Here is a 27,946-nt window from a genome sequence, read left to right on the forward strand (position 1 = left end):
TGCATAATCTGTAATAGTCTCTCATTCTTGATATTGATAATTTACATTTTCTCTCTTTTTTCTTTGTTAGTCTTGCTAGAGGTTTATCAATTTTATTGATTTTTTTTAAGAACTAACTTTCCCCTCCATTAATTTTCCCTGTTTGCCTGTTTTCAATTGCAGTGAGTTCGCCCTTTATGACTTCCTTCACTCTGCTTGCTTTGGGTTCATTTTGCTCTTCTAGTTTCTTCTGGGAGGCACCGTGATTGTTGACTTGAGACTTTCCTTCTTCCTCTTTCCCGCTGAATACAGCTTTCATTATATTTGGCATATTTTGATACGTTCCCTATGGTTTTTCATTTCCTTTGAGATGAGAAGGTGGAATTTAAGCTGAAGCTTGGATGAAGAGTTAGTCCAGAGAAGTGGGAAGTAAAAGAAAAGGACATTAAGTTGGTGTGTGCACTGACAACCCCCAGAGGTCACACTTTCCATTCAGATAAGAACTTGCCTCAAAAACACAAATAGGGCAATGATGTTCTAAGTAACATGAATGATGGAGGAACCTTATCATAGCCTTTCTTATTTACATAATTGCTCTGAATTAACAAGAACTTCTGCAGAAAAATTATATGACAAAGAATGGGGAAGATAGGGCAACCCAAAGTTTCCTTTCTTTCTGGTCCCCTTTACTCATCAATCACCTGTAGGGTTTTTTTTAATCAGGTTGTAAATGTGTATATGTCTCTCACACACAATGCTGTACATGACACTTACTAGTTTTAATATGTCTCCATCGGAGTAATACTCAAATGGAGTACAATGTGGAAAGTGCAGAACTAAAGAAATAAGTCTATCTGAAAACAAAAGCACACATTTTTAGGATTTAAAAAATATTGCACATAATAATGTTGCACAGAAATTACTGCCTGGTTTTACAAACAGAATGAGGTATTAGTCAACCTCTAGATAAAGATGAATGCAAAACAGAGGAACTAAACATACACACAAAAACACAAATTCAAATTAAGACCTAGAATGCCAACAACTAAGAAATAAATGTGAAAAGGTGTCAAAGTAGCCATGATTTCAACATTATAAAATCATTAGCCAGGGACCAAACACATAACTGTCTCTTAGTAGTATTTCATAAGTTTGCAGTTTTTTCCAGCCTAAAAGACAATGAGCTATATAATCACTTACTTTACCTCAGTTCTCCTACAGAAAGGCGTGGTTCTGTGGCAGAACTGGGGTAAACAACAAACCTTCCCTTTCTAAAGCTTTCATTGGTAATTAACCAAGATACTGCTTTCCTTTGCTGACTCAATTATACAGTTCCATGTACATGTAGCAATTCACATTACAGATGCTACAGAGCGTGCAATTTAAAATTAGCAAAGGTTTCAGTGCAAAAATCATTCAAGTTCACACAATTTAAATGTACAGTAACTCTCAAAGTTCAGTCTAATGTTATTAGGAAAACTTAATTCTTTTTTTTTTTTTTTTTTTTGGTAATAAAACTAGCCACATTAGTGAGCCCAAGAGTATGTAGGGAAAAAAGACCAGGCAGAATTCTGTCTTTTTAGAAAGAAACTTTCCTAATTAGTGAAATTAATAATTAGATTTTGTCTACTGCTGAATGTGGAATTTGTCAAAAACAATTTAAATACATTTAACCGCCATATCAAATTGCTTAAATTAAGTGAAATCATGCACTTGTCAAAAACAGTTCACAGAAAACTGCTTTGCCTCAAAGACTGAGGAGGAGTCAACTAGCTGGATTTAATGAAAACAGAAAAAGAATGAACGACTGTCCTGAACACTCAGCGTATGTGGCGACCATATTTCCTCTGCGCTGAGTGACAGTCCCGCAGTGCTTGCTAGACCCATGGAATCTATTTTCAGTTTGTTCTGTGTGCTGATTTGTGGTGTCAAATATACTAAAAGAAAACATTTTCTCCATATCTTCAAACAGTCATCAAAGCGTCCACCTCTGAAAGAAAACTCCTGGCAATGATGCCTTTGTCTGCTGGAACCCGCCTTGCGTGTCTGGAAGTGATTTTCAAAATGCTTCTTGGACTGAGTGCTTTGGTTTTGACCAAAAAAACTAAAGTCTTTAAATAAGTCATCAAAATGGAAGTTAAATGATTGTTCAAAAGGATTTCCACTACCTCTCTGTCCTTTTACCACTGGTGAAAGCAGTGTGTCCAACTGTACCATATGCTTTCCGCCTATTAGCATCTGGGAGTGTTGCATAGGCATCGGCCATCTCTGGATTTTGCTCCAGCATCAGGACTCCTCTTTCTGTCGGGATGGGACTTCATGGCCAGTGTGTGAAAGGCCTTCCTGATCTGGTGCTCTGATGCTGACTTTGGCACATCTTTTACTCATCAGTCACTTGTAGGCTGAGAGTTTCTGGAAGGATGTGCACACACAGATGAAATAAAAGCAGCTGACTTTGGCTTGTGCAGCTTTTGCACTGTTCTGGTAAGAAAAAACATATATGCATGCATAAGCTATGAAACCCAAACTGCATCATTTTTGTGATCCTGCATTGAATGCTCTTATACTTACATTTCAAGCCTGACATCACACAATATGAAGAAGAGTAAAATTTATGCTAATTTAACATTTTAATTTTTCTTTACTTAGTATCAAATAAAAAGCACCATGACAAGTTGAGAGAAAGCATAAAAGAAAGGGGGAAATGGCACATTTAATATCTTTAATGGCACTTTTATCTTCCTTTTTAAATTTTTTAAAAGATGTATTTATTTATTCTGAAAGTCAGAGTTACAGAGAGAGAGAGATCTTTCATCTGCTGGTTTACTCCCCAGATGGCTGCAACAGCCAGTGGTGGGCCAGGCCAAAGCCAGAATCCAGGAGCTTCATCGAGGTCTCCCACATGGGTGGCAGAAGCCCAATATCTGGGCTTCTTCTCCCTTTTCCAGCCATTAGCAGGGAGCTGGATTGTAAGTGGAGCAGCCAGGACACAAACCAGCACCCATATGGGATGGCGGCACTGCAGGCAATGGCTTTACCCACTACACCACAGCACTGCCCCATATCTTGCTTTTTTAACCTTTTTTGTTTTTTTTTTTTAAGACGTATTTATTTATTTTAAAGGCAGAGTTACAGAGAGGTATTGGCAGAGGCAGAGAAAGAGAGAGATTGATCAATCTTCCATCCGTTGATTCACTCCCCAAATGGCCACAATGGCTGGGGCTGGGGCAGCAGATTGATTAATCTCTCTCTCTCTCTCTCTCTCTCTCTGTGTGTGTGTGTGTGTGTGTGTGTGTGTGTCTGTCTCTGCCTCTCTTTAACTCTGCCTTTCAAATAAATGGGGCTGAGCCAGGCTGAAGCCAAGAGCCAGAAACTTCATACACATCTCCCACACGGGTGCAGGGGCCCAAGGGCTTAAACTGGTGCCCATATGGCATGGCAACACTGCAGGAAGTGGCTTCACCCTCTACACCACAGTGCTGGCCCCTAGCCTCCTTTTTTTAAACAAGGGCTCAAATATTTTCCTTTTGCAATGGGCGCCGAAAAGTATGGAGAAGTTCTGATTGTTGCAGTCTACAAAATACTCTCAAAAGGTCCAGTATCCTTTACACCAGCAGAAAGGAAGGTCACAAAATAAAAAATTATGAAAAATTATTTGCATTTGTACAGTTGCCAAGAACTACATCACTTTCAATTATAACCATTGGAAATGAAATGGCTTAAAGCATACATTTTGAAGATCTAATAAATGCATTTGCAGAAAGGCAAGCCAGAAAAATTTTATGACCAAGAAAGCACATTAACAAAGTATTATTGTTTATTGTATTATGTAAAATCATGATGCCAAAATATTTTCTGTAATGAGTAAGTTCATGTTATTACTCATGGACCACTATGACCTGTATTAAATTTGAAAATACCAAAACATTTTTAAATTTTAAAAAAACTATATTTTTGGCACTTTTAGTAGCACATTTTCTCCTGTTTTTAGACGAGGTCCCACATTTTCATTTTGCGCTGAGCATCAAAAAATTGTACACTTATAAAGATAATTGAAAATGAATCTTGATGTGAATGGGATGGGAGAGGGAATGGGAGATGGGATGGGAGGGAGGTTATGGGGGGCAGGGGGAGCCGCTATAATCCAAAAGTTGTACTTTGGAAATTTATATTTATTAAATAAAAGTTCAAAAAATATATACACTTGATTCTTGCTTATAGGTCAACTGAGCAATCCCTAAACTCACACCTCCATGCCACCCTCGTCAACCACTCCTTCAGGGCACAGGAAAATGGACTGTACAGAGGACTTTCAGCCCTCACTCTGTGGCTCCTGAAAGAAAACAAGTTGTCCAGACCCTGCAGAAAGACTGTCAAGAAGTCACCCACTGAGCCAAAGCAAGAGTTGTCGCCACACCTGCAGAGCTGCTGAGCCTGAACAACTCAACAGGAAACAGCATGAAATAGGCAAACATGCTTCCAGGAACTCTGCAAGCACAGCAAACCCTGAAGAAAACTAACTCAGAGACAGAGGAACATATCCCCACAACTGCCTCTTACTTATTTAGCAAGTCAAAAATATCGAGGGGGTGGGGAGGGTGGCATTGTCACCAAGTGGGCTAAACCCTTGCCTGTGACATGGGCATCCCATAAAGGCACCGCTTATAGGCAGTGTTGGGGTCGCTCCACTTCCGATCCAGCTTCCTGCTAATGGCCTGGGAGGGCAGTGGACGATGGCCCAGGTGCTTGGGCCCCTGCAGGCTTCGGAAAACTAAATTGCAATACTAATTGATACATTAATGATGACAACAAACAGAATAGACCACAGATGCTGAGCAATTTCATGGGAAGGAAAAGGCCCACAGGAATCACAGTAAACGAAGGGTTAAAAGTCAGGCAAATCAGAACACTGAGAGGGAAGCTCACAGACACAGGAGCTGCCCAACTCTGTGAACTTCTAGAAACAGGGACCAAAATAAACCTCTTTTCTACACAAGTAGCCTGTGTCATGTGATCATGTGATAAAAAGTGGATTGGTGCATCAACCAAACACTAGCTTTTCCTTAAAAAAAAAAAAAAAAGAGAGAGAGAGAGAGAAGTAATATACAAAGATGCTACTAGTGACTGGTCCTACATTTTAGGGATGCAGATGATTGTGTTTTTCTTGATTTTGCTCTGCATTTTTTAAATTTTATTTATTTGAGAGTCAGAAAGAGAGAAAGAGCTCCTACCTGCTGATTCACTCCCCAAATGCCTGCAATGGTCATGACTGGGCTGGGCTGAACCTGAGAGCCAATACCACCCAGGACTCCCACAGGGGTGGCAGGAACCCAGTTACCTGAGTCTTGACCACTGTCCCCTAGGGCCTGCATCAGCAGGAAGACACAGTCAGGACCCAGAACAGGTATTGCACCCAGGCACTCCATTAGGAGACAAGAGCATCTTAAACAATGTCCCAACCACTAGGCTCCATGCTTAACCCTATGCATTTTTTATTTTTAAAAGTTAGCAAATAAATAAGAGCAGAGGGAAGAACAACCCTGGCCAAAGAAATGGCATGCATGCAAAGCCTACCAAAAGAAGGAAATTGTACCACCCAGGAACTGAAAGGAGTTCAGAATGGAAGAGAAAGCTGTACAAGAACAGAGAAAACTCCACAGGAGCTTGCAGACCGTGATGGGTACCCGAATGCCACTCAAAAGCTTTTGATTGATCAAAATCTAGCCCACTCCCAGAGCTTCACTTTCTACTGTTGTTTTCACCTCGATCTGAAACTCATGTTCAGACTTAATTGCCAATTTAATGGTATCGAGAGATGGCAAGGCCTTTAAGAGGAGGTGGGAGTGAGGACTCACCCTAGGAGTAAGTTATCGTGAGAGCCAGTCAGCTGCCCCAGCTCACTCTCCTGCTTCCTCTCTACCACATGATCTCTCCCCCACAGGGCCGCTTGCCCTTCTACTTCCTACCACGAGTTGAAGCTGGACAGGGACCTCACCAGAACCCAAGCAGATACCATACTCTTGGACTTCGTGAGTTATGAGCTAAATAAACCTTTCTTCATACATTACAGTCTTAGGTATTTTATTACAGCCATAGGAAACGGACGGACACTTTCCAACCCCTACTGATAACTAAGAGTATGCTTTATTTTTTTAATCAAAATGAGGTGGTTTTTTTTTTTAAGATTTATTTATTCATCTGAGAGTCAGGGTCACACAGAGAGAGGAGAGACAGATAGAGAGAGAGAGAGAGGTCTTCCATCCACTGGTTCACTCCCCAGATGGCCACAATGGCCGGAGCTGCGTCGACCGAAGCCAGGAGCCAGGAGCTTCCTCCGGGTCTCCCACATGGGTGCAGGGGCCCAAGGACTTGGGCCATCCTCTACTGCTTGCTCAGCCCATAGCAGAGAGCTGGATCAGAAGTGGAGCAGCCGGGACTCGAACCAGTGCCCATATGGGATGCCGGTACTCCAGGCGGCGGCTTTTCCCGCTACACCACAGTGCCGGCCCCTGCTCTCACTTTTTCAAAAATTCAAAATAATCAATACTCAAAGGAGAAAATCTGTAAATTGATACAGACTAATTTTGTTCATTTAATTTTGTTCACTAATTCCAAGTGGCATAAACACTTTTTTTTAACCATTCAGTTTGCCTAAATTAAGCTGAAGTTCATGAGCTCTTAACAGCAATACTTGTTTGGATATGACAGAAGGAAAAAACCCATAAGTGGCAAAGGCCACCCTGCTCCCCCCTTGAAGTCCTCCTCTGCTGGGTAATAAGCAACTTAACTCTGTGTCCCTGCAGCCAGGCCAGCAGCTGCCTCCTGAGGAACAGCCAGCCAGAGACCTCGGGAGAAAGCCAGTGGCCCCGGAGCTCTGATGGCCCAGGTCTCTGCTTTGAGGTCCCACGAAAGGGGTCTGGTTACATTCCTCACGGCTGCGTGAGTTCCAACCAGTTATTGCAGAAATGGAGTAACATCATTTTTCCGTAGCTCATTTTACTTAACAAAAATTTATTTTCCTTTTAGTTGTTTGTTTATTTGAAAGACAGGGGAAAAGAGAGGCAAAATCTTATAGCCTTGGTTCATTCCCCAAATGCCTGCAACAGCCAGGATTAGGGCAGACTAAAGCCAAAGGCCAGGAACTGAATCCGGGTCTCCCACATGGATGGCTGGGACCCAAGTACTTGAACCATCACCCGCTGCCTCCCAGAGTCCACACTGGTAGAGAGCTAGAACTGGAAGAAGAGCCAGGCCTGAAACCCAGGCACTCTGGTAAGGGATGTGGACGGCCCAAACAGAGGCGTTTTTGTGTGTGTTTGTTTTTTTTTAAGAGTTACAGAGAGAAAGATACTTCATCCACTGGTTCTCTCCACAGTTGGCTACAATGGCCAGCACTAGGCCAGGCCACAGCCAGGAGCCAGGAGCTTCATCAAGGTCTCCCACATAAGTGGCAGGAGCCCAAACACTTGGGCCACCCTCCACCGCTTTTCCCAGCACGGAAAAAGTGTGGCACGGAGCTGAATAGGAAGTGGCATGGCCGGGAAAAGAACCAGTGCCCACATGGAATGCCGGCGTTGCAAACATAGGCCTCACCTGCCACACCACAATGCCAGCCCCCACAAGCTGCATCTTAACCACTTGGTCAAACGCCCACCTCACAAACATGTATTTTCATACGCATCATCTCATCTCATGTTCGCAATGCTATAAGGCAAGTATCAGTATCCTCACTTTGCTAACGAGATCCTAAGGGTCAGAAAGTGTCCTGCAAGAAGCTACAAAGGCAGGGCTGGATGGAGGCTGGGTCTCCTGGGCTCTAAATTCGGGGGCACTTGACACACAGTATCTGGCTGACAGTTGTTGACACCCTATCCCTACAGTAAACTCCAGTTGCAACCACACCCTTATAAGTTACTATCCCAACAGCCTGCTATTCCCTTCCAAAGTTACTTTATATATTGTCTGTCTCCTTCTTCCTCTCTCAATACCTAACAAAACACAAAACATATCTTCTAGACATATGCTTCATCAGGGTAGGAATATTGTCTGTCTTATCCACCACTGAATCTCTGGCACCTATAGCAGTGTCTGGAACAAAGCAGGCATGCGATAAAAATGAAACAAATGACTTGACTGAATGAATGAAAGATTTATGGGATACAAGGATGTTCAAAGGTCTCAAAACCTATAGCATAGCCAGCGCCGTGGCTCACTTGGCTAATCCTTTGCCTGCGGCGCCAGCACCCCGGGTTCTAGCCCCAGTTGGAGCGCCGGATTCTGTCCCGGTTGCTCCCCTTCCAGTCCAGCTCTCTGCTGTGGCCCAGAAGGGCAGTGGAGGATGGCCCAAGTGCTTGGGCCCTGTACCCGCATGGGAGACCAGGAGGAAGTACCTGGCTCCTGGCTTCAGATCGGCACAGGGAGCCGGCCGTAGCTGCCATTGGCAGGGTGAACCAATGGAAGGAAGACCTTTCTCTCTGTCTCTCTCTCTCTCACTAACTCTACCTGTCAAAAAAAAAAAAAAAAGGTAAAAAAACCTATAGCAATCACAAGACAGGACAGTCACAGAGAATTAGAAAGTAAATGTATTTTTTAAGAAGCCTTTTTCTTTGAAGATTTATTTTATTTATTTGAAAGGCAGAGTTACAGAGAGAGATAGAGATAAAGAGAGAGAGAGGTCTTCCATCCCTCTGAATCATTCCCCAAATGGCCACAGTTACCAGGGCTAGGTCAGCCCAGAAGCCAGGAGCTTCTTTCAGGTCCCTCACCCATGTGCAGGGGCCCAAGCACTTGGCCATCCTCTACTGCTTTCCCAGCACATTGGCAGGGAACTGGATTGGAAGTGGAGCAGCCAGGACCTGAACCAGTGTCCACATGGGATGCCAGAGCTACAGGCCAAGGCTTTAACTCGCTCCCCACAGCACTGGTCTTAGTAACGCACTTTTGAGATATGTGGTTGGATTCAGAAATCAATCCAATGTCAATGTCTGCCGACGAGACTGGTCTTCCTGAAGATGCAGCATCTTCAGCTCCACACGTCACCCCCTCCTATCTGACTCTAGAAAAATTCAGTTCTTTTTTGCTTATGAAAATCTTTGGTTTTAAGATATCCTTGACGCTTTCTCACATATAGTTTTATCTTCACTCTGTCAAAGTGAAAGACACATACATCCACACGCATGCCCTTCCTAAAGGCCTGTTACTTGCAGATCACCAGTTTTTGATAATTGTAGGACCCAGAGAGTAACTCGATAAGAAAAAGTTACTCGATAGCAGGGCCTCTTGCTTAAGAAACTTCCAAATAGGTTAAAGAATGAAAGCCATGAGGAAGTAGGCAAAGAGGAAAACACATAAATAATAGTCCAACATAGAATGTTATCACAAAGTGGCACACAAGATTAGTCGCCATGTTAAACAGGAACAAATTATTTGACATTCAAAAATTCACGAGAAGTAAAAAGCTGGAACCTCACCAGAAAGGCTTCGGGGAAGAGAGAAGAATTTAAATTTGCCCTTTAAAAATGAGTCAGATTCACGAGTATAAAAGCACAAACGATGAAAAAGGCCATGAAAGTTCAAGTAACCTGGTTTTGCTAAAGAGACGACAGTGTGGTAAGTGATCAGAAAGGCAGCTCGGTGCAGGGTGAGGACAGCTCGGTGAGGACCATTACTGCAGGGAGAGAGGCCAGAGATCCATCTCACAGGCAATGCGAGTCACTCAGAGGTGTACTGCCAGTCTCTCACATGATCGATGCGGTGTTTTAGGGAGATTATCCTGGCATAGCGTGAGCCCAGATGGAAGGAAGCTCTCATTAATCCTCTCAGCCTCCCTCTAGGGAATTTGCTGGCTTTCTTTCTCTTTCTTTTTCTTTCTTTTTTATTTTTTTTTTCTTTTGCAAGCTTTGAGAACAGTTATCCTCCGACAAGTTTCTAGATGAACAACTCCATGATGTTCCCTGCCACACATACCTTGCTTAATCGGAAAAGACTACAAATAACCAAACCAAAGTAACAGCTAACACAACCAAAGCCTGCCTCTTGGTAAGATTAAACAAGGCAAGGCTTTCCTCAGCCCGGATCCCCCACGCAAGCAAGAGGGACCCTCCTTCCCTCTACCCAGACAAAAAGCTGACACCTCCAGCTATCTGGTTTTGTTCTGTTAGGTCCCTGGGTTACATTTTCCAGGAGATTTGTGAGTAGAAGGTAATGATCCTGGTGCTGTGCCTCACCTTCTTGAAAGAGGCAGCTTCAAAAAGTTTGTGGGAAAAGTGGAATTAAAAAGTAAGCTCCCTTTGGTGGAAAACTTAAAATCCGTGCATACAAGGGAGTCTTCAAAAACATCATGGAAAATGCATGCTATGAAAAAAATGCATGGATTTTTTTAAAAGATTTATTTTCTTTATTTGAAAGGCAGAGTTACAGAGAGAGGGAGAGACAGAGAGAGAAAGATCCTCCATCCACTGGTTCACTCCCCAAATGGCCACAATGACCAGGGCTGGGCCATACTGAAGCCAGGAGCTAGAGCTTCTTCCCACGTGGATGCAGGAGACCAAGCACTTGGGCCACCTTCCACTGCTTTTCCAGGCACATTAGCAGGGAGCTGGATTGGAAGTGGAGCACTCCCAAATTGGTGGCAACAGTCGGAGCTGTGCTGATTCTAAGTAAGGAGCCAGGAGCTTCCTCCAGGTCTCCTATGCGGGTGCAGGGGTCCAAGGACTTGGGCCACCTTCTCCTGCTTTCCTGGGCCATAGCAGAGAGCTGGAGCGGAAGTGGAGCAGCTGGGACTCGAACCGACATCCACATGGGATGCTGGCACTGCAAGTGACGGTTTTACCTGCTATGTCATAGTGCCAGCCCCTGCACTCTTTACGTCTTAAGAGTTCATCCTCGGGCCTTGGGCCTCGGTTAATCCCCCGCCTGCAGCACCAGCATCCCATGTGGGCACCGGGTTCTAATCCTGGTTGCTGCTCTTGCAGTCCAGCTCTCTGCTGTGGCTCGGGAGGGTAGTGGAGGATGGCCCAAGTGCTTGGGCCCCTGCACCTGCATGGGAGACCAGGAAGAAGCACCTGGCTCCTGGCTTCAGATCGGTGTAACTCCGGCCATGGCAGCTATTTGAGGAGTGAACCAACAGAAGGAAGACCTTTCTCTCTCTCTCTCTCTCTCTCTTCTCTCTCTCTCTCTCTCTCTCTCTCTCTCACTGTCTATAACTCTACCTGTAAAATAAAAAAAATAAAAAAAAGAGTTCAAATGGCATCTTAGGAAAGAAGTTTAATAAAACATGCCCAGTCTGTGTTCAGCATAAAACAGACCAACCAGGATCTCACATTGTGGTGCAGTGGGTTAAGCCATTGCTTGCAACATCAACATCCCAATATGGCAGTGCCAGTTCAAGTCCTGGCTGCTCTTCTTCCAATCCAGCTCCCTACTAATGTACCTGGGAAGGCAGTGGAGGATAGCCCAAGGACTTGGGCCCCTGCCACCCACACAGAAACCTGGAAGAGGTTCCAGTCTCCTGGCTTTGGTCTGGCCCAACCCTGGCTGTTGCAGGCATTTGAGGAGTGAACCAGTGGATGAAAGATCTCTCTCTCTTTTTCTTCCTCTCTATCTCTCTAACTCTGCCTTTCAAATAAATAAAATATAAATCTTTTTTTAAAAATTTAAGCTTTCAACAAAAATTATTTTGGAAACTTTATATTCAACACGATGAGCTTTTTTTAAAAAAAGATTTATTTATTTATTTGAAAGAGTTACACAGAGAGAGAGGTCTTCCATCCTATGGTTCTCTCCCCAACTGGCCGCAACGGTCGGAGCTGTGCTGATCCAAAGTCAAGAGCCAGGAGTTTCTTCCAGGTCTCCCAAGTGTGTGCAGGGACCCAAGGGGCCATCTTCCACTGCTTTCCCAGGCCATAGCAGAGAGCTGGATCAGAAGTGGAGCAGCCTGGACTAGAACCAGCGCCCATATGGGATGCCGACGCTTCAGACCAGGGCATTAACCCACTGCACCACAGCACTACTCCCCACAATGAGCTTTTTTTTTTTTTTTTTTTTTTTTTTGACAGGCAGAGTGGAAAGTGAGAGAGACAGAGAGAAAGGTCTTCCTTTTCCATTGGTTCACCCTCCAATGGCCACTGCGGCCAGTGCACCGCGCTGATCCGAAGGCAGGAGCCAGGTGCTTCTCCTGGTCTCCCATGGGGTGCAGGGCCCAAGCACCTGGGCCATCCTCCACTGCACTCCCAGGCCACAGCAGAGAGCTGGCCTGGAAGAGGGGCAACCAGGACAGAATCCGGTGCCCCGACCGGGACTAGAACCTGGTGTGCCGGCGCCGCAAGGCGGAGGATTAGCCTAGTGAGCCGTGGCGCCGGCCACAATGAGCTTCTTAATACTTAAGTCTGTACTGATGTCAGTGTGGTATTAATCATTGTGTTTGGTTGTGTTTTGGTTTGGGATTTTTTCATCATAAAACATGTGAACATTTGGAAGATCTTCAGTGCTCACCCCAGAGGTCTAGAACAGGCAACCACAAAGGCAGAAAGATTAGTGGTTTCACAGGGCCAGGGAAGGTGACAGGCAGAACTGGGGAGTGACTTCCATGGATATAGGGTTCCATTTTGAGGTGCTGAAAATGTTCTAAAATTGGAGTGTGGTGATGGTTGTTGTACAACTCGGTAAACCTCCTTAAAACAACCACACTACGTCTTTAAATGGTGCCATGGTTTGAATGTGGTTTGTCCTCCAAAGATTGATGTGTTGGAAGCTTGGTCCTGAGAGTGGTGATGGTAAGAGGTGGTAGGACCTTTTAAGAGGCAGGGCCCAGTGGGAAGATACTAGGTCTCTGGGGCTGGTCACTGGGGCTGCTGCCCTGGGAAGAGATTAAGGTAGTTCTTGTGAGGCCCTGGAAAATTCTCATGAGAGGATTGTCATGAAAGAGCAAGCCCAGCCCCTCCCTGCCCTCTGACTTCCCAGCATGCCATGTGACCTCGACCTCGCAGGGGCTCCCACCACGGATGATGCAGCCAAAGGAGTCTCCCCAAGAGGCTGAATCAATCCGGCTGTCCAATCTTGGCCTTTGAACCTCCAAAATCATGAGTTAAATCAACCTGTTTTCTTTAAAATAAATAAATAAAAATTTTTGAAAAATGTATATATGTATTTATTTGAAAAGCAGAGTTACACAGAGAGAGGGAGAGACAGAAAATGAGAGATCTTCTACCCACTGGTTCACTCCCCAAATGGCCTCAATAGCCAGGGCTGGGCCAGGCTGAAGCCAGGAGCCTGGAAGTCCATCCCAGTTCTCTCACGTGGGTGCAGGGGCCCAAGCACTGAAGCCATCTCTTACTGCTTTCCCAGGCCATTGGCAGAGAGCTGGATCAGAAACAGAGCACCCAGGACTCAGAACCCACACCCATAGGGGATGCTGACGTCACAGGTGGTGACTCAAGACGCTGTGGCCCAACACCAGCTACCCAACCTGTTTTCTTTATAAAGGACCCAGCCTCAGGAATTTTGTTGCAGCAGAACATATGATGTGTGAAACAGATCTTCAAAAAGTTGTAAAATTAGAACTCTACCACTATAATAATATCACAGCATCTGGAGTTTAGCAACCCACAGGCCATGGTTTGCTGACCTGTTTTACTCTGACAATATACCATTATCCTTGAGTTGCTCTAGAATATCTTCGGAAGCCAGTGTTTCAAAGTCTATCTATGCCTTTCTTTCATCTGTACACCAACCCATTATCTTTAAAGCTTAAATTGCCTCTATGAGTAAAATGCACTTATTTCCAGCAATACTGCACAACCAACATACACTCACATACTCACACCCTAACAATAACAATAAAAGATATCACCTGGGAACATGGAGGATTCTAAAGGCTTTGCTAGGGCTAATCCCACGCTCACTCCTGTGGCTGTCAGCACGAGACTTCAGGTGCTCACCTCAAGGATTTCTTCCAGGCTGCCTGAGTTTCCTTGCCACATGTCAGCTGACCTCCTCCCAGGAGTGCAAGGAAGAAATCTCAGGGCTTTTAGGACCTGGTTTCTGCAATGTACAGCACTGCTTCCACTTCACTCTGTTACCAGCAAGTAGCCAGGTCCTGCTCACACTCCAGGCCCCGCCTCTTGAAGGGAGAAGCATCAAGGAATTTGTGGATGTATATTAAAACTACCACATCCTCATTGGCGCTCTCCAGAAAGACTCTATTTTCCTGTTGGGGGAGCAGGAACCGGGGGCTAAGCCCAAGACTTAATGGTCAGACTATCCAAGTTCCAATGAAGGATAAATCCCCAATGGAGGCAGGACTGTGTTGGCAGGACCAGCACTCAGTTGGGAAACAACGAGACAGTGTTGCCTGGATCGACGACCTTGGAAATCTTGAATCCCCACATTCTCATGAATCCTCTCAGCCTAGAAGTAGCCCACTCCTCCCCTCTGCTTACAGCTGCTGGAGTCCGATCCTGGATTAGAGGATACTGTCTTCCTCCAGTCCGGGTGTGAGTCCTCAGGATCTTCCTGCCTGGCTACAAGCATTTTAACTCTAACACTGTAATTTAATCTTAAACCCAGCCACTGACATGTTTGACCTGATAAGGGAGGAAAAGGACTGAACCCCCAAAGGAGCCCCCACCAGCTACCAAATTTGCCTGCTCCTCGATCTTGCACTTCCCAGCCTCCAGAACTGGGAGACACAAAAGTGTGCTGTTCACACACCACCCCCCACCCCCACCCCACCCCCTCACCCCACCCCACCCCACCCCGGTGCCTGGGATTCTGCTGGAGCAGCCCAAGCCCACAGGTCAAGTTCAGCTTTCAGATGACTCCTCAGTTCGTCCTTTGACACTCTTTCAAAAGGAAGCTTTTCATTCATTCATCCACTGGGTACTGATTCCATACCTACTAACAAAAGGTTCCTTCCTGAATGCTAGAAATGCCCTGGAGAGCAAAACTCACAGTTCCCTCTTCTGAGAACTTGCAACAAGTTCTCTAAAGCATAAGAAGGGAAAACCAGCTAAGTCACAGTGGGAATCAGAATAAAGAGATCTTCTCAGTGGACGGAGCACAGACGGGTAGACACAGCAGTGGTGAGAGGGCAGCCCCAGGCTTACTGGGGCCTAGGGACTGAGCCCAGCACTGGCAGCCAGAAATTCAGTTCCTGTGGGGTGAAGAAATCCTGCTGTCTGCAAGACTACAGTCCCAAGCCAAACTCGAGGCTCGAGGCTCTTCCCCTTTAAAAAGAAACTGCCCACTGAGGCTATGGGTCTTGACTTCACAGGAAGCCGTGGGCCTGGGGAACTGAGTGAAAAACAGAGGATCTGAGCCAGGATACACCCAAGATTCCCCAACACAATCCAGAGCAGGAGCAGCAAGATGAGATAAGATGACCTGGTTCTGAGCTCTAGGGGAAAAAAGGGCACGTGGTGGGAACTTTAAAACCATACAACCACTAGAAAGGAGAGACAGAGAAAACGCATCCGTACAATGCATGTACTCCTGACAACAAGCAAAACTTACACCACTGAAATGAAACACAGTCAGAACTGATGAAATCCACCTAAAACACTTTTCCCACATGGAAGAAAAGCTATCGTGCTGGGGCCAGCATGGCAGCACAGTGAGTTAAGCTGCCGCCTGCAACGTCAGCCTCCCAAAGCAGAGAGCCAGTTTGAGTCCTGGCTGCTCTGCCTCCTATCCAGCTCTCTGCTAATGTACCTGAGAAAGCAGCAGAGGACAGCCCAAGCACTTGGGCCTATGCCATCCACGTGGGAGACCCAGATGGAGCTCTGGGCTCCTGGCTTTAGCCTAGACTAGCTCTGGCTGTTGCAGCCATTTGGGAAGTGAACTAACTACCAGATGGAAGATCTCTCTCTCTCTCTCTCTCTCTCACACACACACACACTTCCAAATAAGTAAATACTTAAAAAAAAAAAAAAGCTGTAGTACTATGTTGTAAGGGAAGCTTGTGCTTGGTTTGTCAACTGTTGAGACTTTTTGAAAGATTCTATTTTTTTTTTTTTTGAGAGGTAGAGTTACAGACAGTGAGAGGGAGACACAGAGAGAAAGGTCTTCCATCCACTGGTTCACTCCCCAAATGGCCGCAACAGCAGGAGCTGAGCAGATCTGAAGCCAGGAGCCAGGAGCTTCCTCCAGGTCTCCCACGCAGGTGCAGGGGCCCAAGGACTTGGGCCATGCTCTACAGCTTTCCCAGGCCATACCAGAGAGCTGGATCAGAAGAGGAGCAGCCCAGACTGGAACTGGCACCCAAGTGGGATAGAGGCTTAGCCCACTATGCCACAGTGCCAGCCCCAGCTATAGAGACTTTTTATTCTGCACCTAAAGTGTTCAACAGTTTCAATGGTGGGAAACAAAATCCAGCAGCTTGCCAAATGTCAAGAGAAGCCTGATGCTCACTGCCACTCATGAATCTATCCAGCGGGCCAGCAGCGAGCATGTTGCCATGGGGAGAGCTCTGGGACCAGCCAGAAGAGCAGATGGATCTCTCCCTAACAGGGAAGTGCTGGGACTCTAAGAACTAACCAAATGGCACCACAGAATTGCAGGTGGTCTCACGTGGATTTGGCAGACAAAATTAAATGACAGGTGTTTTGAATTACACATAGGTTGTTCATAAACTTGATCTCAAGCAAAGTAAGAATAATTTCCTATCATAATGTCTTTTACATTCAATTATGAACTGAACACACCAGGTCACCCTGGGTAACTTTTGCATCATCTGCGTTCAGTTATCATCCAGGATCCAGTCATTTGGCTGCTTAAATAAAGAAGCAGGGCACGCATTTGCCCTAGCACTTAAGACATCTGTGTCCCACGTTGGAGTGCCTGGGTTCTGCTCTGATTCCAGCTTCCTGCCTTTGCAGACCCTGGGAGGAAGCAGTGCCAGTTGGGGTAGCTGGGTCCCTGCCATCGCCGTGGGTGACCAGATCAAGTTCTTACCTCCCAGCTTCAGCCCAGCCCAGTCCTGGCCGTTACAGGCACAGAGGGAGTTGAATCAGCACGCGGGAGCTCGCTCTCTCCCTCTGCCTCTCAAGTAATTTTCTTCTTGATTTTTAAAAAAGCAATTTAAGTAAATGTCTAACAAGTTGGACAAGAACCTGGCTCGGGGGCAGTGGAGAAGAACAAGGCTTTGGTGTCGGCCTGTTGAGATCTGCACACTGCCTGCCGCTTCGGAGCGGGCATCTTGGGGAGGTAACTTGACTCTCTGTGCCTCAGCTTCCTGATCCACTTCACTGACACATGTCACCTTTCACAGGGTGTATACAGTGCTTCAGTGACAATAGATTCCGTGTATTTGAACAAGAAAAACCAGGGGAGGGAGGCGCTGTGGGACAGTAGGTTACGCCTCCTCCTGCAGCACCAGCATCCCAGATGGGCACTGGTTTGAATTCCAGCTGCTCCTCTTCTGATCCAGCTCCCTGCTAATGCACCTGAGAAAGCAGCAGAGGATGACCCAAGTGCCGGGGCTCTTGCAACTTCATGGGAGACCCAGAGGAAGCTCATGGCTTCTGCCTTCGGATCTCCCCCAGCTCTGGCCTTTGCAGCCGTTTAGGGAATGAACAAGCAGATGGAAGATTCTCTCTGTTTCTCTGTCTGTAACTCTGCCTCTCAATAAATAAATAAATCTTCAAAACAGAGAGGGGAAGAAAGAATAGAAAGGAAGGAAGGGAGGAACGGAGAGAGAAGGAGGGAGAGAAAAGCGATTGTAGCTCTACTGCAGTGACCTAACACAAGTGCCCCTGAGACCGCTCTTTCATTTCCAGAAGGGATTTGAGACATTTTAAAGCAGGCTACCTTTCACAAACTGGGGGAGCAACAGTTCTAGACCGAGAACTCCTACACCACCCAAGACAGGGGCTGCCTGTACTATGCGACAGCTCCCCGCAGCACCAAGCCAGGGGCACTGCGGGGAACCGACCCCCGAGTCGGGACTCGGGCTCTCCCTCCTACGCGGGCCGAGGGACGCGGAAAGGGCCATCCCGTTCAGCACCGGCGAGCCTCGCCTTCCCTCCCTGCAGCGCAGCCGGTGCAAACGTCCCCAGGCTGCGGGAACCATCGCGCCGCGCTCCCACAGAGCGACCCGCAGCCCGACCCCCGCAGCGGAGCCTAGCCTTCGGACGCCGGGAACGGGGAGGCGGGGCGGGGCGCGGCCACGGCTGGGGCGGAGCGGGGAGACGGCAGGCCACGCCCCCCGGCCGCAGGGCCGCGCCCCCTCCCCGCCCATCTCACTGCGCCTGCGCCCGAAGGCCTGGGGCAGACTGGGAAAAAGCGTTGCTGTGGTGATTTGTGGCGCAGGAGCTCACCTGCTACTAGGTTGGCTGCCTCACTTGGCCGATCCGTCTGAGCTTCCCAGCCTTCCGGGCACCCGCTGGACGCTCCTGGGCGCCGCTCCGCCAGCCTGTGTCGGCTCCCAGGCCCCAGCCGGGAATGTCCGCGTTCCCGGCGCCGTCAGCCTCGCTCCAGCCGGCTGTGGTGCTGAGCTTGCAGAGAACAACGTCGAGGCCTCCGCTCCTACCGGGCATGGACTCCATTACTTGTTTTATAGTCTAATCCTCAAACAGGCGCTAGGGAACTTGTTTACCGGCGGCAGATCCGCCAGGCCACCATTCCCCTGCCGTGCCTCAGCCGGCCCAGTGCTGCACGTTCCCTGCGAGGGCGGTGTTACCGCCAGAGCCGAGTGTCCGGCTTTGTCTAACGGCAAAACCTCAGCCTTTTGCACCTCTACGTGTGGCCTGTGTTCTCCCACCCTTCCTTCCTTTTAGGCAGCTTCACTGAGATATCGAAATGTAAAAGCCTGCACATATTTAAAGAGTGCAATTTGCAGGCGCCAGAACGGTTAAGCCTCTGCTTGTGACCCATTACACAGTCCTGGCTGGAGTCCCGGCTGCCCTGCTTCCGATCCAGCTCCCTGCTAATGTGCCTGGAAAAACAGCGGAAGATCGCCCCAGGTACTTGGGTCCCTGCACCCACATGAGGGACCCCAACGTAGTTCCAGCCTCCTGGCTCGGGTCCTGGCACAGCCTCAGCTATTACGGCCATTTGCTAAGTGAATCAGTGGATGGGAGTCATTCTCTCTCTTTCAAGTAAAATTCTATTGAAAAGGAATGCAACTGATTTTTTTACATGTGTATATACATTTTGAAATCACCAACACGAGAATGAATACATCCATCACTCCCAAAAGTCTCTTGCCCATTTGGAATTCCTCCTCTGTACCACAACCTGTCTGAACTACTACTCATGGACCTGCTTTTGGTCACTGTAGGTTTTCATTTTGCAGATTTGTATGAAGATGGAATCACACTATGTGTTTTTTTTTTTCCCAGATTGGGGGTGGTCAGGCTTAATTTTTGCTGAGCATATCAACAGCTTTTCATTTTTACTGCTGAATAGTACTCCTTTGTATTAATATACCACAATTTGTTGTCCATCCACCCATTGTTGGACTTTTAGGTTGTTGCAGTTTCTGGCTATTACAAATAAAGCTCCTATCAACATGGACATACAAGTCTTTGTGTAGACATATGCTTTTATTTGGATTAATGCCTAGGAGTGAGAAGGCCATGCTGTTCAGTAGGTGTGTGTTTTAACTTTTTTAAAAACTACTAAACTACTTGTCCAAGTGGTTGTTCCATTCTACATTTGCACCAGCAGTGAGTGAGAGTCCTAGATCTTAACTGTTCTCACCAACACTTGTTAGATATCCTCAAGGCATGTGGTAGGAACTCACTGTAGGCTCAGTGTACATCTATCTGACAACCAGACAGGCAACGGAGCATCTTTCATGACCTTAGGTACCATTCATCTGACTTTTTTGATGAAGTGTCAAATCATATTTTACCCATTCACAAAATTCTTTATTCTCTTATTTTCTAATTATTTTTTTTATTTTTTATTTTTTATTTTTGACAGGCAGAGTGGACAGTGAGAGAGAGAGACAGAGAGAAAGGTCTTCCTTTGCCGTTGGTTCACCCTCCAATGGCCGCCGCTGCAGCCGGCGCACCGCGCTGATCCGATGGCAGGAGCCAGGAGCCAGGTGCTTTTCCTGGTCTCCCATGGGGTGCAGGGCCCAAGCACCTGGGCCATCCTCCACTGCACTCCCTGGCCATAGCAGAGAGCTGGCCTGGAAGAGGGGCAACTGGGACAGAATCCGGCGCCCCAACCGGGACTAGAACCCGGTGTGCCGGTGCCGCAAGGTGGAGGATTAGCCTAGTGAGCCACGGCGCCGGCCTATTCTCTTATTTTCAATTGTAAGATATTTTAATATCTTTCCAGATATGTGATTTATTAATATTTTTTCCAGTCTATGACTTATCCATTCTCTTCAAAGCATGTTTCAAAAGCAGACATTCTTTTTTTAAAAAAAAAGATTTATTTATTTATATGAAAGTAAGAGTTACACAAAGAGAGGAGAGACAGAGAGAGGGAAAGAAAGGCCTTCCATCTGCTGGTTCACTCCCCAGATGGCCGCAACAGCCGGAGCTGTGCTGATCTGAAGCCAGGAGCTTCTTCCGAGTTTCCCATGCGGGTGCAGGTGCCCAAGGACTTGAGCCATCTTCTACTGCTTTCCCAGGCCACAGCAGAGAGCTGGATCAGAAGTGGAGCAGCAGGGTCTCAAACCGGCGCCCATATGGGATGCTGGCGCTTCAGGCCAGGACATTAACCCGCTGTGCCACAGCACCGGCCCCCGAAAAGCAGACATTCTTAATTGTCATAAAGTTGATCAATTTTCCCATTTATAGATTGTGCTTTTGATGTCATATCCAAGGGACCTTTGTCTAATCCATGACTCCAAAAGTTTTTTCCTTTTTTTTTTTTTTTTATTTTTTTTAGGCAGAGTTAGACAGTGAGAGAGAGAGAGAGAGAGAGAGAGAGAGAGAGAGAGAGAGAGAGAAAGGTCTTCCTTTTTCCATTGGTTCATCCCACAAGTGGCCACTACTGCCGACGCATTGCGGCCAGTGTGCTGCACCAATCCAAAGCCAGGAGCCAGGTGCTTCCTCCTGGTTTTCCATGCAGGTGCAGGGCCCAAGCACCTGGGCCACCCTCCACTGCACTCCCAGGCCACAGCAGAGAGCTGGACTGGAAGAGGAGCAACTGGGACAGAACCAGCGCCCCAACCGGGACTAGATCCTGGGGTGCCGGTGCCGCAGGCAGATGATTAGCCTAGTGAGCCACGGCGCCGGCTTCAAAAGTTTTTTCCTATATTATATTTTTCTCTAGGAGTTTTATCTACACTACATTAACTTTTATGTACAGGGTGAGATATGGGTCAAAGGTTTTTTTGTTTTTGCCTGTAACTATTTCAACCAATTTAAAATTCTTTTTATTTATTTATTTGAAAGAGAGACAGAGACTGACAGAAGGAGATCTTCCACCTGCTAGTTTATTTCCCAAATGACCACGCAGTGGAGTTGCACCAGACTGAAGCCAGGAGCCTAGAACTCCATCTCTCCCTCTGGGTCTTCCACGTGGGTGGCAGAGACTCAAGCACTTGGGCCCCCATCTGCTGCCTCCCAGGGTGTGCATTAGCAGGAAGCTGAAATTGGAAACGGAGCCAGGACTTGAGCTACTCAGATACAGGATGTGAGTGTCCTGGGGTATCCTACCTGCTGTGCCATATACTATACCATGCCTCAACCATTTTAAGAAAACATTATCCCCTCTCTGAATTGCCTTTGCCACTTTATGGAAAGCCAACTGGTTACATACACATAGGTTTATTCATGAAGCCTCTACTCTGTTCATTATTTATCTTGACACATGGTCTAAATTATCATAGCTTTATTATAAGTCTTGAAACCATGTAATTTTAATCTACCAACTTCTTTCTTTTTCTCAAAGCTCTTTTGGCTATTCTATGTACTTGTTTCTAACTTAATTTTAGAATCAACTTTTAGACTTTAACAAAAAACACTTTGCTGGGATTTTGACTGGAGTTGTGACGGATATGCAGATAAATCTAGGGCACACTGACACCTTGGAAATATTGGGGCTTCCATTCTATTGATGATTGTGGGGAGCAACCCGGACTGGACTGAGTTACTGGAATTAAGACTTATTCTATGCATCTGCTCTCCCACAATGTGGCGCTCGGAGAGGAGGAAACAGCTTCTACACAGCTGCCTCTCACCAACTTGACAAGCTGCAGGACCTGCTCCTGATTGGAGGAGAGCAGCGTACTCGGCGTGTGGGTAGCAGAGTTGGGATTGGCGGAAAAGGACTATAAAGGAGGAGAGAGACAACATGCACCAGGAACATCTATCTGAAGGAACACCTGTGCAGCCCCCGAGAGAGCCGGCCGGCGGGTGTGCCGCTCCCCCGCGGAAGTGGGGAATGTGGCAGGGGGAACCGCCCTTCCACGGAGGTGGAAGGGACGGTAGCCAACCCGGGAAGAACCAGCAGCAAACCCGGGGAGGGCCGAGCAGACGAAAGAACAGCGCAGGGTCCTGTGTCGTTCCTCCATGAAGAGGGGGAGCGACAATGATGTATTATCTTCATTTTGTTAGTTATTCTGTAATTTCTCTTAGTAATATTTATAGTTGTCATGTACAGGTCTTACATATCTTTGGTCAGATTTATTCCTAAGTGTTTCATAAATAATATCATTTTTAAATTTCTAATAGTTTTTTCTAGTATATAGAAATATAATTGATTTTTAAATATTTATTCATTAATTTAAAGCCAAAGTTACAGAGAGAAAGAGAGAGAGGATGGGAAGAGTGAGAGAAGTAGCTTCCATCCATTGGTTCACACATCAAATGGCTGTAATGGCCATGGCTAGACCAAGCTGAAGCCAGAAGTCTGGAACTCCATCCAGGTCTCCCACGTAGGTGACAGGGTGTGCAAATACTTGTGTCATCTTCCACTGCTTTACCAGGCACTTTAGCCGACAGCTGGATCAGAAATGGAGCAGCCAGGACTTGAACCAGCACTCAAATGGAATGCCAGCATCACAGGCAGCAGCTTAACCCACTGCACCATAACGCCAGTCCCACAATTGATTTTTGTATAGTGATCTTGTATCCTGAAAACTCGCTAAACTAGCTTGTTAGCATGCGTTGCCTTTCATACAGTCAATAGGCATTTCTACATACACAATTATGCCAGCTATAAAGCTGGATTGAAAGTGGAGCAGCCAAGACACAAACCAGTTCCCATATGGAATGCTGGCATCTCAGGTGGTGGCTTAACTAGCTACACCACAAAGCCAGCTTGAATAAGTAATTTTTAATTGTCCATCAACAATAGAAAGGTAAATATATGGCACAATACTATAGCATATAATGGAGTACTGCACAACAATGAAGAAGAACAACTACTGCTACAAGTGAGCACATGGATGAGTATCACAACTACAACGCTGACCAAAATAAGCCAGCTTCAAAAGATACCCTCTGGATCATTCTATTTATGAGAGTCATAAACAGGAAAAAGTGATCCATGGGCAATGAAGATTACAGTGATGTCAACTGGGAGTGAGCACAAGGGAACCTGCTGGGACACCAGGAGTTACCTGTATTTTGATCTGTGTGGCTAAGCAGATATACACACAGGAATAAATTCACTGCACTCAACACATAAGCTGTACGACTGTGTAACACAGTCAGATGGAATAAAATGTCTGTTTGAACATAATTACTCAGTTCTACTGACACACAGGCTATCCGCTTGTTTTGGAGTGAAAGCTGTACTCTTTTGATCACTTTAATTTCATAAGCAGATGTGATCATACAAATAAGTCCATCATCTCAGAATTTTCTTATATACATATGATTCCAGGTGAACTTTAGGATCCAGTTTCTAAATTCCTCAGAAAAAAATTCCTTTAGAAATGTTATTGGATTATGCCATATTTGTAGTTTGTTTGGAGAACACATACATATAAACAGTATTGATTCATGCAGTTAACATGGTACAGTTCTCGGGAATTTTTAGCCAAGTTTTTTTTTCCAGAAATCTTTTACTTAAGGTATACAAACTTCATACATTTCATAAATACAAATTTCGGAACATAGTGATTCTTCCCACTCTACCCTCCCTCCAACTTGCATTCATGTAGGGCTTGAAGATTGTTTTGCATATTATGTGCATTAAATACATCATGGTTTCTGCTGCTATTATCCAGTTAGATTCTCAAATCATTGCTGGTATATAAAAAGCTCCCCTTTTACTATCTGGCCACCTTGCTGAAGTTCATCCATTTCTTTTTTGTTCAATTCTATTTTAATTTCTAAGTTATAGATAATATGTTACAACCTTTTTTCCCTTTGAGGATCTCACTTTTTTTTTAAGATTTATGCACTTATTTATTTGAAAGGCAAAGCAACAGGGAGAGGGAGAGGGAGAGGGAGAGGGAGAGAGAGAGGGAGAGGGAGAGGGAGAGAGAGAAAGAGAGAGAGAGAGAGAGAGAGAGAGAGAGAGAGAGAGAGAGAGAAATCTTCCATCCTAATGCCCACAACAACTAGGTCTGGGCCAGGCTGAGGCCTGGAGCTAGGAACTCCACCCTGGTCTCCCACATGGGTGGCAGGGGCACAAGTACTTGAGTCATGCTCTACTGCCTTGCCAGATGCATCAGCAGGAAGCTGGATCAGAAGCAGAATAGCCGGAACTTGGACTAGTACTCCAAGATGCTGACTTCCAAACAGCAACCCACTGAGCCACATGACGACAGCCCCTTCACTTATACTTTCCTAATCATGTTTCCTGAAATCAGATAAAGATGGTATGTGCCAACTACGTCACTTGTCAACATTGCTTAGACTAAAACTGACCCCTAGTTGATAAATCTTATCTGCTAATCCACAAGTCTCTTGTGGGGCCCCAGAGAGTCATGTCTAGGGATCTTTATGAGATAAACTGTTGATGGGCAGACGTGAAGCTTTTGGATCAGAACTTCCATCTACCTGTCCAGTGTAGCCCAGTCTTCTCTTACCTGAGCCATATGCTGAGTGAATCTCATGTTCCATGTTGCCCGGCTCACAGGCGTGGTTCCTCTCCCTAGGTCCTTCATACAAGTCGGATGAACGAATGTTTGGTTGAACCTAAGAAGAACGCCCCTCCCGCGGGCATTGCAGCATGGTGGCAACCAGAGGCTAGACGTTCAGACACAGGATTTGCTTTGGCCAACAGCCTGTGAAGAAGGAAATGCTGGCAAAGCACTCGCTGACTGCCTAGGCAGCAGAACCCATCTCTCCATCCCCTGATGTGGTCCACTCTGGCACACGATGGGATACATCACCCTCCTTTAGAGGGAGGTGACGCTGCAGTGAAGCCAAGTTCATGCTGAGGGGGAAACTGCTCACTGTCCAGGAAAGGAACCTGGCCAGAAACCCAGCTGCAGCCGGGCTGCAGGGATGATTAATGTCTGGCTGGGATGGGTGTTGGGGGAGTGAGGAGGGTAGCGAAGACAAGAAAATGAATGCACAGAGCCCATGCTCGTGACAGCTACTATCTGATAAAGACAAGTGGAACTGCTGACTTCAATCCAACTCCAGTCTACACAGAAAAACATTTGGGAGTACCTGAGAGAACAGAGAGCAAAGCAGATGGCAGGGCTACGATGACAACAGTCTCACAGGATTTGTGATCACTGGCAAAAGGTTAAAGAAAGCTCACCTGTGAAAGGGATAACCCAAATAGCATCCCCACCACCCTAAGGAAAGCTATGGGCTGAGTGCGCCAATGTAACCCTGCACTGGATTCTGACCAGTGTCCTCTGCTGCCATCTAGTGAGAGTTTAATAGGAATGCTGACATTTTCCAAAGTGACAGATTTTTAAAGCAACAGTAATTGGTTATTTTAAAGGTCTAAGCCGTAACTCTAGACTGGATAAAATCTTTCATTTACAAGTGGCATATGGGGAAAATATATACTTTTTCTTAAAAGGTTAAAGAAATTTCACTGTAGTAAGTTGTTTGGTTAAAATCTATCATATAATTCTGTTTGATGTAAAATGTCTAGAATTCTCAGAATAAAAGAAATACTGTAAGCATTATAAAGATCGATGGCAGGGCCAGTATTGTGGCATAGTGGGCCAAGCCACCACCTGTGAGCCAACTGCCCATATCAGAGCACCGGCTTGAGTTCCAGCAGCTCCATTTCCCATCCAGCATCCTGCTTATGTGCCTGGGCAGGCAGCAGAGGATGGCCGGAGTGCTTGGGCTCCTGCACCCATTTGGGATACCTGATGGAGTTCCTGGCTCCTGGCTTTGGCCTGGCCCAGCCCTGGATATTGCAGACATTTGGGCAGTGAACCAGCAAATGGAAGTGTGTGTGTGTGTGTGTGTGTGTGTCTCCCTCTCTCTGTCACGCTCACTTTCAAATAAAAAAAAAAAAAAAAGAAAGAAAGAAAGAAAGAAAGAAAGAAAGAAAGAAAGAAAGAAAGAAAGAAAGAAAGAAAGAAAAGATCCATGGTAATGTTGCTTAGAGTAAAAATAAGGGGAGAGGCCGGCGCCGCGGCTCACTAGGCTAATCCTCCACCTTGTGGCTCCGGCACACCGGGTTCTAGTCCTGGCCGGGGCACCGGATTCTGTCCAGGTTGCCCCTCTTCCAGGCCAGCTCTCTGCTGTGGCCAGGGAGTGCAGCGGAGGATGGCCCAAGTGCTTGGGCCCTGCACCCCATGGGAGACCAGGATAAGTACCTGGCTCCTGCCATTGGATCAGCGCGGTACGCTGGCTGCAGCGCGCCAACCACGGCGGCCACTGGAGGGTGAACCAACGGCAAAGGAAGACCTTCCTCTCTGTCTCTCTCTCTCACTATCCACTCTGCCCGTCAAAAAATAAAAATTAAAAAATTAAAAAAAATTAAAAAAATAAATAAATCTTTAAAAACAAAAGGGGAGAAACTGCTCACTGTCCATAAAAGGAACGTGATCCATTGCATCTGAGTGGACGGACTTAAAACCACCTGGTTAGGTAGGTAAGGTAGCTACATGTGGTAGCTACTCCAAAGTTTTTGTTTCTGCGTGTGGAACTCTTGTAACTTGCAGAGACTCCGGAAGCTACTCCAATGAAATTGTGGGACTGTTTCCTGTGTGGCATGGTGCTTTTAAATCAAGGCCATTCTCAAAAAAGGCTCCCTGGGAGTCACATCTGATTCACTTCCAGACACATTTGAAGGAAGCAGCCCTCCTGACGGCTGTACTTCCTGCCCTTCATCCTTTCAAATGCTCCAACCGGGTTTGAGTTTGACTAAGCCTGGTGGGCACTGCATAGGTTACACTAGCTGCCAATAATGACCTTTTTCCCTTGTCTTTTCCATAACTATGCTCGTTTCCTTTACATCTCCAGAACCTCAGAACAGTGTTGAGTCACAGTGAGCATAACAATGAGGGCAAGAACGCAGCGGGTGAGGAGGGGAGAGGCAATATCTTGCCCCCACATTTCATGTTTTCGCTTTTTATTGGAAATAACTTCAAACTTATACAAAAAGTCACAAAAAGAATCTAAAAAATACATACAGAAACTTCTGGTGTTTCCTCATGGTCAGATTCAGGTATTAGGCCCACACTTCAGGAAACTCCGCTCTGGCACTCGTCCAGCCTCCTTCTCAACTCTAGAGCCAGAGATCAACAGACTTTTTCTTTAAAGCTCAGTGTTGTGGCCTGGCAGGTTAAGCTGCTACCTGCAACTCCAGCATCCCACATGAGCACCCATCCAAGTGCCAGCCACTCCACTTCTGATCCAGCTCCTGCTAATATGCCACAGAAAGCAACCGAAGATGACCCAAGTGCTTGGGTCCCTGCACCCATGTAGGAGACCAGAATGAAGCTCTTGGCTCCTGGCTTCAGCCTGGCTCAACCCTGGCAGCCATATGGAGAGTGAACCAGCAGATGGAAGATTTCTCCGTCTCTCCCTCTCTCTCTAACTCTGCCTTTCAAATAAATAAATCTAATAAATAAATAAAGGCCCAGTTAACAAGTATTTTAGACTTTGCTATCCACATGGTTTCTGTCAAA

The 27,946-nt window shown here is 46.3% G+C and overlaps 1 long non-coding RNA gene and 1 pseudogene across 22 annotated transcripts in view; both read right to left on the reverse strand.

The window, feature by feature from the left end:
- Nucleotides 1-27,946, reverse strand: part of LOC103348448 (uncharacterized) — a 312,164-nt gene that overhangs the window by 259,352 nt on the left and 24,866 nt on the right. For 2 of the 22 annotated variants that reach the window (XR_016224726.1, XR_016224718.1), the window contains exon 3: nt 20,343-20,577. The exons of 16 other annotated variants lie outside the window; for them this stretch is intronic. This is a non-coding gene — a long non-coding RNA (uncharacterized LOC103348448). Of the gene's footprint in view, nt 1-18,293; nt 18,502-20,342; nt 20,658-23,930; nt 27,544-27,946 lie in introns of those variants that run through there. 4 more of the 22 variants (XR_016224728.1, XR_016224721.1, XR_016224727.1 and 1 more) reach the window with 3 other exon arrangements.
- LOC127491298 (dnaJ homolog subfamily B member 9 pseudogene) lies at nt 1,612-18,521 on the reverse strand (annotated as a pseudogene).

The sequence above is a fragment of the Oryctolagus cuniculus genome, chromosome 18 (genome assembly GCF_051225735.1).
Source record: "Oryctolagus cuniculus isolate XC-2025 breed Fujian yellow rabbit chromosome 18, ASM5122573v1, whole genome shotgun sequence".
Taxonomy (NCBI): domain Eukaryota; kingdom Metazoa; phylum Chordata; class Mammalia; order Lagomorpha; family Leporidae; genus Oryctolagus; species Oryctolagus cuniculus.